Source organism: Hemitrygon akajei, chromosome 25, assembly GCF_048418815.1.
Source record: "Hemitrygon akajei chromosome 25, sHemAka1.3, whole genome shotgun sequence".
Taxonomy (NCBI): Eukaryota; Metazoa; Chordata; class Chondrichthyes; order Myliobatiformes; family Dasyatidae; genus Hemitrygon; species Hemitrygon akajei.
The window spans coordinates 17,447,601-17,457,824 of record NC_133148.1 but is presented as its reverse complement, the minus strand read 5'-3'; positions in this window follow the sequence as shown (position 1 = coordinate 17,457,824).

The window sequence follows — 10,224 nt, the reverse complement described above, 5'->3', positions numbered from 1 at the left end:
TGTACTTATTCTAAAGGTTTATAGAATATAATCTGTATTGTATTTACATTAATATTCAAGGTTGTCTGCAATGAACAACTTCTTCACAATCCTTTGAAGTATTTAGTACTCATGTAGGAAAAAGTAAAGCTGGTTCTACTTTGGAGCACAGCATGTTCATTTGGTTGCAACGCACACAAAATGCTGGCAGAACTCAGTAGGCCTTGCAACATCTATGGAAAGGAGTGAACAGTCGATATTTCGGGCTAAGATCATTTATTAGCACTGGAAAGGAAGGGGAGAAGTTAGAATAAGAGGGTGAGAGGAGGGGAAGAAGAAGTACAAAATGGCTGGTGAAAGGAGACACCAGGAAGGGTAAGGATTCGAGTAAATATCTGGGAAGATTGGTGAAAGAGATAAAGGGCTGAAGAACGGGAAATCTGATAGGAGAGGGCAGAACGCCTTGCAAGAAAGGGAAGGTGGTTGGAACACTAAAGATAACTGATTGGCAGGTAAGTGTTCATTTGTTTCTTTTATATGAGGTCTTGAATATAAATTATGTGATTGGGCACCATCCCCATGTATTAGCGTCAGAAAAGCTTTGGAAATCATTCGGAACTACAGCACGCAGCGTATGGAATACCTACTCTCTTGGCAAAATATCAATAAGCATAAATAGAAGTAGTAATCAGTATATTCCTTTGTAGAATTCCAGTCTGAGAGAATCACTTAAATGGAACAATGCAATTACATCCAAAATCCAATAGATCTCCTTTAAGTTTTGTTATTCCTACAATTTCAGTATAATATTAGCACGTGGCGCCCTCCAACCTGATGTTTCTTTTATAAAGGAAGGTAAATGATTAAACTGCTGGACACGGAATTATAGTTTGCTTAATCCATAGCCTTTTCTCAATGTATAGCCTTGAGTATAAACGTTATTTTGAAAAGCAGACAACAGAGAAGTTATGAAGAGTCAATTCGAAACAACTCCTAAGTTTTCTTTGTCAGTGAATATGGATAGTAGGGGAAGGCGCCGCTCATAAGGTCAAACTAAACTGATAGTTTTGTTCATGCACGAAATTGGAATACCAGATTGCAAAGTGCTTTTAATTCTTTCACATTTATGGTAGATTCCAATCTTTCACTGCTGGAAAATTATTTCACCCCAGTTTATTTTATATCATTCAGAGGAATAAACATTGCATTTTATTGTTTTGCAACTGTTTTGTGAAATTCCAGCCAAAACCAGTCATTGATATAGCAGAAATCAGAATGAAACTGATAGGATAAACAGAAATAAAATTATAAATTCACACACACAGTACTAAGGCTATTATAAATGCAGCGGTCTGATGTTATCATCTACACAAGAGATTCTGCAGATACTGGAAATCAATGCTGGAGGAGCTCAGCAGGTCAGGCAGCATCTATGGAGCGGCATAACTATCGACATTACGTGCCGAGACCTACATTAGGACAATCACTGTTAGTCGGATGTCATCATTTGGCTTCGGGTCCATTAAAACAAAAGCTGGAGCTGCGTCTGTTTCAGCATTCTCTACTTCACCTGAAATGATAGAACACGAAGAGAGAATCCAGTGAGCAGCTGAGGGAGGCAAGCAATCAAACCGACCGAATGGATCGAAAGAGTACAGTAACAAAATAAAATGTTTTAATATGTTCCTTGTAAATTTTTAGATTCATTATCAGCTATTTTTTATAGGAAAAACATTGGTCGATGGGCTCATTGCGTCTTTACGTTTCCAATCAACATCCGATCCGTCATATGTCAGATGTGAAGGTACCGGTGCATTTTACTGTTCGCTACTTAATCCGACACCTGGTGCCGCGTGGTGTAATGTCTGTGACTGGGCATATTTTCTTTAACCCGCCTCAATGAACTAATACTCCAAAATACATTGTTCACAAATTTACATATTATTTTCATGAACAAGAACCTCCATCTGCGTTAAACACAAAGAATGAATTCCTCTTTGGAATGTTCTGGACTGTTGTGTAGTTGGACGTAAAAGAAGGAATATTGCCAAACAAGGCTGCAAGTAATCAATACGTGTTATGGAGCACTCGGCTTCATTACACAATAAATAGATGTCGAAAAGTATAACGTGCGTCCGAAGGCACTCTTTGAATAATGACCACATTTCTAGTCTGCATAATGAAGGACAACGTTTTCTTTGCACTGAAAATACGGTAAAGTTTTAATAGTTTCTTCATTGGAATGAATAACTTGCCGCACGAGCAAAAATTGGAAGGATTGCAATTACACATATGCAGTTTAGAATCATGTACGCTGATGTTTGGAAGCAAGTAAAATCGTATTGTGCATGATAAAGATGAACATTGTGAACGTTTTCACGCATGAGTGAGCTACAACAGAAAAAACACACACAAATGAAGTATATTGATATTAGGGATACTGACTATAGGGATATTAGGGATACTGTTAATATCCAATTGCAACATATGAAAACCTTCTACAATATCCACAAAACTGCCAATCCGTGTCATCCGCAAACTGACTAAACCGCCCTTCCACTTCTTCATTTATAAAAAACTCCAAAGAGCAGGGATACCAGAACATTTCCCCGCGAATTATCACTATTCACGGAACTCCAGCTGGAATGCGCTCCATTTACTGCCACAGTTCTGTTTCTGTGGGCAAGCCAGTTCCAACTTATATAACAACTGTCTCAGGATCGCCTCAATCCTGACAGTCTTATTGAGCCTACTATGGGCAACCTTGACAAATGCCTTACTTAAATGCATATTGACCACATCTACTGCTCGATCTTTAATGCTTCTTGTTTTCACGTCCTCTAAAGAGTTAATTACTCTCGCGAGGCACTGCCTGAACCACACAAAGGCATTTCGCTACAAGCTCGTAAAAGCTGTCTGTAACAACCCTCTCTAATAGTTTGCCCACCACCGATATAAGACTCCATACTTTTAATTCCCAGAGTAATGAATTCCACAAATTTACATCACTTGATTTATCTTTGTACAGAGTATTAGTAGTTGGTTGGTATTATTGACTCAGCTATCCTCTTTCTCCACTTATTTCGCTCTGAGTAAAGGACATATTCAGACCAACATGCCGTGATTGTCACACTGCTAAACATTTTATAGCTCATACATTATTTTCCCGCTTAATTATACCCCTTGATGTCAGATTCCAGTAGGTGTAACTCTTTTATCCCCGGATATCACCACCTATCCTTGTTCTCCATATTTATCCTCGCCGCCCCGCCTGGATACACCTTGCCGATTGTTCGCTTTATCTTTGTCTGCCCCCACCAATCACATACCTGCCTCTACATTTCAACAAATTCTCTCCCTTCTCACAATTACCTACTTCTTCCCATGTCTGTCATCTCGGCTAGGTAAGATTTTCACCTCCAGCCTTTTGGGTCAACTTTCTGCTCTCCACTTTATAGAGACTACATTCCTTCTTCACTTCAGTTCTGATACACCGGCTCAACTTCTGAAACTTTCCCCTCACAATCTTGCATGACCCGGCGAATGTCTCAAGTAGTATGTTTCTGTGCCCGATTGCCAGCTTTTGCAGTTTCTTCTGACCCATTTCTATGTCTGTGTGTCTTGGTGTTCACCTGACGGTGAATCTCACCTGGTCCCTCAACACCAGCTCCATAGCAAAGAAAGCCCAGCAGCGTCTCTACTTTTTGCGAAGGCTGAGGAAAGTCCATCTCCCACCCCACATCCTCATCACATTCTACAGGGGTTGTACTGAGAGTATCCTGAGCAGCTGCATCACTGCCTGGTTCGGAAATTGCACCATCTCGGATCGCAAGACCCTGCAGCGGATAATGAGGTCAGCTGAGAAAATCATCGGGGTCTCTCTTCCTGCCATCACGGACATTTGCACTACACGCTGCATCCACAAAGGAAACAGCATTATGAAGGACCCCATGCACCCCTCATACAATCTCTTCTCCGTCCTGCCATCTGGGAAAAGGCTCCGAAGCAGTCGGGCTCTCACGACCAGACTATATAACAGTTTCTTCCCCCAAGCTATCAGACTCTTCAATACCCGAAGCCTGGACTGACACCTTGCCCTACTGTCCTGTTTATTATTTATTGTAATACCTGCACTGTTTTTGTGCACTTTATGCAGTCCAGTGTAGGTCTGTAGTCTAGTGTTGCTTTCTCTGTGTTTTTTTTACGTAGTTCAGTCTAGTTTTTTGTACTGTGTCATGTAACACCATGGTCCTGAAAAACTTTGTCTCATTTTTACTATGCACTGTACAGCAGTTATGGTCGAAATGACAATAAAAGTTGACTTGACTTAACTTGACTTGACTTGCGTTCTAATTCTCGAAGAGCTCTCATTAATTCTTAGATCAGACAACCTTGTTCATATCTTATCACCATGGTTCATCCCGGTTTTATTCTGTCACTGTCAGAAACATTGTACTTTACAAATTTCTTTGTTTCCTCGCAAGTTCTGAAGAAAGGGTTTCAACCTGGATTGTTAACTGTATTTTGCTTCCCACAGATACAGCTTAAACTGCTGAGTATTTCTAGCGATTCTCTTATAATTCTCCGCACTTTTGAAGGTTAAGAAAATGTAACTTATTTCCTCTAGATGAAGACGCTGCAATAAGTTGGGAATGACCTTAAAAAATTTCCTTGGCCACTGGCACTGAGATTCACATGGAATATTGTCGCCAAGGAAGCTATTACTGCTGTTGGTGAATTTTTCAAAAGTGAATATGCTTGATTTATATTAGTCGTCTAAGATTTATAGGTTGCATGCTCATCCGAATCAAGAATTATTTTATTATGTGGAAAAAAACAACTCAAGAAATCAATTGCCTGTGCTTTGTTGCTATGCAACAAATTCACATCCATTTTTACCATCACTAAGTTCTTTGTTTGTTATAACTCTGTATATGAACAGAATTCTATAGAAATTTCATTATAAAATTGACTATCACATTTTATTCATTGGTCAGTTGTCAATCTTGTAAACGTCAACTGTGTTGATTAGCATAACTCATTGATATTTGCTAAGTACTAATTCAGTAGCCCCACCAGTCAACTTTCTAATTACATTTGCTCTTCCTGAAATTGGACGCGCTGATAATCTGCTGGAAAATGACTGTTTTCCCACCAGATTCCTAACCGAGAAATATCGGACCTCTCCCTAATCAATGTGCCACTTATTTCGTCTCCTCGATCAAGTTTAAGCATAAATGAATGTTTTCATCGCTGAGTTCTCGTCTCCTTTACAGCTCCTGGTCTCTCTCTCTGCGCCTTTCTCTCAAACAGACGTGCGCGCAAGCACACACACACACACACACACACACACACACACACACACACACACACACACACACACACACACACACACACACACACACACACACGCACACACACACACACACACACACACACACACCCTCTCTCTCTCTCTCTCCCTCCCTCTCTCTCTAATCTAAGAGTGAATCTAAGAATCTAAGAACTTAAATCATTCAGAAAATGATTTAAAATACATCATGCTCTCGTTTTCTCCTCTTTTATTTATCGCAATTTCTTGTCAAATCCCGCTGGCATTGTCAGTAATTCCTTCCTTTAGTTATAATCTTTGTGCATGGTATTTTAATTCTTTTATGCATGGACGTCACGTTCATAAGAGATATTAGGAATGGACTATAAGCGCCAGGGAAGCCTCACCGAAACCCAACCACATATTGGGAGAAACATGAATTAAGTTTCTGTTAGACTGATTATTTCACAACTTGAAATGTGAAATTTACGCCAAACATTTGAGTGGATTTGCATAGACTATTGGAGAATTGAAACTCGTTATTACCTTAACAGTCGTTGTAAATGCGCTGTACATCATACTCATCATAAAGAGGATCACAAAGGTGATGAGCGCTGATGATGAACTAACAAATTCATCCAGGTTTTCGAATCTTTCTTCATCGCCTGAATAATCGTCCAAGTCTTCCAGAGTTACACAGATTGCTGAAATCGATAGATTAGAGTTTTACTGGATTTTATATGTTTTCTTAGTAGAAATTCAAATGACCCACTTCCCTTGACGCACTTGTTCATCAGACTGTTCTCAACTTCAGGTTTCAATTTTATATTCGTTCAGTGGCATCCGTAACGTGCACTGACATTAGTTCTGTGTCGTCCTTGTCAATTCTACTTGATAAAACTTTTAAATAACTGATCACGTATCTACTTGATCTGGGTTTTAGATAACACAATCCCAGACGGTGAAATCCCTTTCTCAAGTTCATGAAAGCGAGATTTAATGAGGGAGAGCGCTGTTAAGCGCCTTCAGGCGAAGGGCAATATTCACCTCCCACTCCTAACATATACTGAGTAGTTGCCTCCTGATCACAATCCACAGAGCAAAGGAAAGACAGAATTCAGTACATACACGTGACATCCCTTTCCTTTGGCGGGCTGTGCTTTATGTAGTTGCAGCATGTTTTCAACTTGCGTGTTTTACTCTTCTAAATGCAAACTTATACTATTCGCTTTTGGCTGCAGCTTTAGTCCATGACATTGCAATAATCTGCATCCACAAATTTCTTTCGTCTCATTCCCGAACATCCTCTGCTTCTAACACATTTATGTTTTAAAAATATATTTATCTTCTCTAAACTGAGCTCCTGATACTATACAATATTTGCCAGAACATGACCTTGTCATGGTCCGGTCCATGAAATCCACATTTGGGTTCACGGTCCGGTCCATACTCCTTATTCCAGGTTTTCTGGTTTTCCCCAGTTTCTGTTGAGGCAGTTGATTCTCGTTCGGGCTGGCTTCATAAATAGCTTCAGGATTCAGCCTTTGGCTGTTGGATTGTTCCTGTCCAAACCCCCTGTCTGTATCCCTTCCCTTCACCTTCCTCCTGCAGCCTTGCCTTGCCCTGACTCGCCTAGCTTCTCCTTGCCTTGCTTCGCCTGGAGCCTTGCCTTGCCTCGTCTGGAGCCTTGCCTTGCCTCGTCTGGAGCCTTGCCCCGCCTCGCCTTGCCTTGCCTCGGCTGGAGCTTTGCCTTGCCTTGCTTCTCCTGAAGCCTTGCCTTTCTTCTCCTGAAAAAGCCTTGCCTTGCTTCGCCTGGAGCCTTGCCTTGCCTCGTCTGGAGCCTTGCCTTGCCTCGTCTGGAGCCTTGCCTCGTCTCGCCTCGCCTCTGCCTGGAGCCTGTATCTCTGTCTGGAGCCTTGCCTCGTCTTGCCTGTGTCTGGAGCCTCGCCCTGTGTGGAACTGTCTCTTTGTGTTCACGCCTCCGCTAGGTAGCCGGCCGCTTTGCCGCTACCTAGCGTTGGGAACTGCCTCTCCGTGTCCACGTCTTCGCTAGATAGGTCCGGCCGTTTTGCCGCTACCTAACGTTGAGAACTGTCTCGTCGTGTTCAGCGTTCTGTGTAATGAGCCCCGGACCTACGTCCCGTATCCAAGGAGGGGTACCGGCTCGGTGTTCCATGTTCCTGTCTCTCCCTCGACCAAGTCAAGGCTTCGAGGTCTCGTCCAGTCCCAGTCACGTCCAAGGTCCTTGTCCTGTCCAAGCCTTTGCGTTCTCGTCTTGTCATGTGCAGTGGAGCACAGGAGTACCCCAGCACAGGAGTACTTTGCCCAGCCCAGTGCTGACGTTCCCTTGTCCTGTCAAAAGTCCTTGTCCTGTCCAAGCAACGGCTTTGTGTTCTCGTCTTGTCATGTGCCCCGCCCAGCCCAGGAGTACCTTGCACAGTCCGGTGCTGGGGTTTCCTTGTTCTGTGCTGGGGTTCCCTTGTCCTGCCAAAAGTCCTTGTCCTGTCCAAGCAACGGCTTTGTGTTCTCGTCTTGTCATGTGCCCCGCCCAGCCCAGGAGTACCTTGCACAGTCCGGTGCTGGGGTTTCCTTGTCCTGTCCATGAGTCTCACGTCCAGTCCTGTGCCTCTCCTCGTCCTATAGCCACGTCTTGTCCTCACCTGGTTCTGGAGTCCGAGCCCGAGTCAAGACCCAGGTTCTGGGTCCTTGTCTAGTCTCTGGCACGGAGTCCAAGCCCAGGCTCCTAGTTCCCAGTTCCATGTCCTGGTTCCGCTATCCTCGTCAATCCCTAGCCCAGGTCTGGTATCCTTGTCTCGTCTGGAACCTGTGTAATGTCCAGCGTCCTTTATTCCCCACTTTCCTTGCTTCCTTCTCACGCCTAGTCCTGTTTCTGGTAGTTCAGTGTCTATGTCTTGCTTTTGGGTTCACTCCCCACGTTCCCCTTTATGACAGGCCTATTCTTTCATTTATTAATATCCCTTCATACGATTACAATGCTGTCATTTGTGTGGCCATCAGTCACTTGGTCTTCTCTGTTCTGTCAGCTGAGTAGTTATTAACGGTTGTGAGGAGTTCTAAATAGAATACATTGGAACCTATTGAGCAAGACTGTACAATTCTCAAAATTCAGTTACCATTACACGAGTCAAGATAATACAAAACTGACTTAAGAGTACCACTTCAGATGTTCATTTGGAATTCATAATGCCGGACACCAACATTGGACTGAATTTGACTGCAGCTGACGCACCAATTTTTATATAACTACAGGTTACACCCTCCTTGCAGATCAGTTAATTTTGGACACGTGATTGTCCATTGCAGTCTAAGTCGGTGTTTGTTTAAACTTGAACACTGTTCTCTTGTTGTTCACTTTGTCTCACGTAACCATATCAAGCAGGCCCTGAGCAAAATCATGCAGCCAAAGCCCGAAACCAAGTTTGGCAGACGGAAAGCCCAGGGCCGAGAGGAACAGCTGGATGGATTATAATCTCATTGAAGTGTATTTATTTAGGATATCACAGTACCATTAACAGAAAAGTCACGGGGAATATTTAACAACATATTTAAAACACATCATCTAAACATCTGGATTTATGTAGCATATTGATATAAATAGACGAGGAAATGTGCAGTCACTGAACTGGCTACAATGTTTGGGCCCTTCATATGACTGCCAATTATTGTGCCGAGGAGTCCAAAAAGGGATCCAGCTTGAGATATCGGGTAGGGCATGACGAGATTGAGAGGGCAAGGACGAGGCTGTGTAAGCTCTCAATTTCAAGATAATTATCTTCACAGAGAGACTTTGGCAGATCTATAACTCATGTATGTCAAGATGCATAGGGAAGGTAAGTCACATAACCTGTCTTCTAGAACACGATGGCATAGTCTCTGTTATATAAAATGTGAAAGACTAAAGAGCTTTTGGGAGGGCATTGCCATGTTCATGGGTGCTCAGAACTAATAGAAACATAAGCTTTATAGTGGCAATTCAGTAGAGGCAGACTGAGAAACAGGTGTTAAATAAGATCATATAATAGCGAACATGAAATCTGCTTTAGCCATTCACTAGGAGCCGGGATGGTGGCAGGCGAACGACTTTTAGGATTCGCTGATGTCGATTGTTTCGGCCTTCTCAATTCTATTGAGCACTGGATGCCGTATAATCAGTGTTAGAGGCCAAATGAAACATGGAGGTCAATAGTATTTACCTAGCATCAGGTATGTTTCTGCTTGAAATCAGCAACCAAGCATCGTGTACTGTATTCACCAAGAGATGAGAAGGAAATGTGATTTATAAATTTGCCAACGAAACTGCTGTCAGCAGAATCTCAGAGTGTGACAAAGAGGCGTCCATCAGTGAGATTAATCAGCTGGTTGAGTGGTGCCGCAGCAACAACCGTGTTCTCAACAACAATAAGAGAAATGAACTTATTGTCGACAGCAGAAAGCAGAAGTCGAAGGAACACACGCCAGTCCTAATCGAGGAGTCGGCAGTGGAAAAGGTGAGCTATTTCAAGTTACAGGAGGTATTCTCTGAAGATCTATCCAGATCCCAATATATGGATGTAAATAGGGAAATAAGCACGTCACTGGTATATTTTATTAAGAGCTGGAGAAGATTTGGTATATCACCAAAGACCCTGCCAAATTTTTGCACGTCTAACATTCAAAACGTCAGCATTCTAACTGGCTAAATCGCCAGCTGGTATTTAGGCACCATTGCATGGGAACCGTAAATACTGCAGAGGGTTGTGTGCAGCTATCCATAGGCACGAGGCGCCCCAACATTGAGAACATGTCAAAAGGCGGTGCCTCAAGGGGTTGGCAACAATCATTAATGGCTCCCACCATCCAGGATGTACCATCTTCTCATTACTGCCATCAGAAGTACAGGAGTATGAAGGCACACACTCAACTTTTTAGGAACA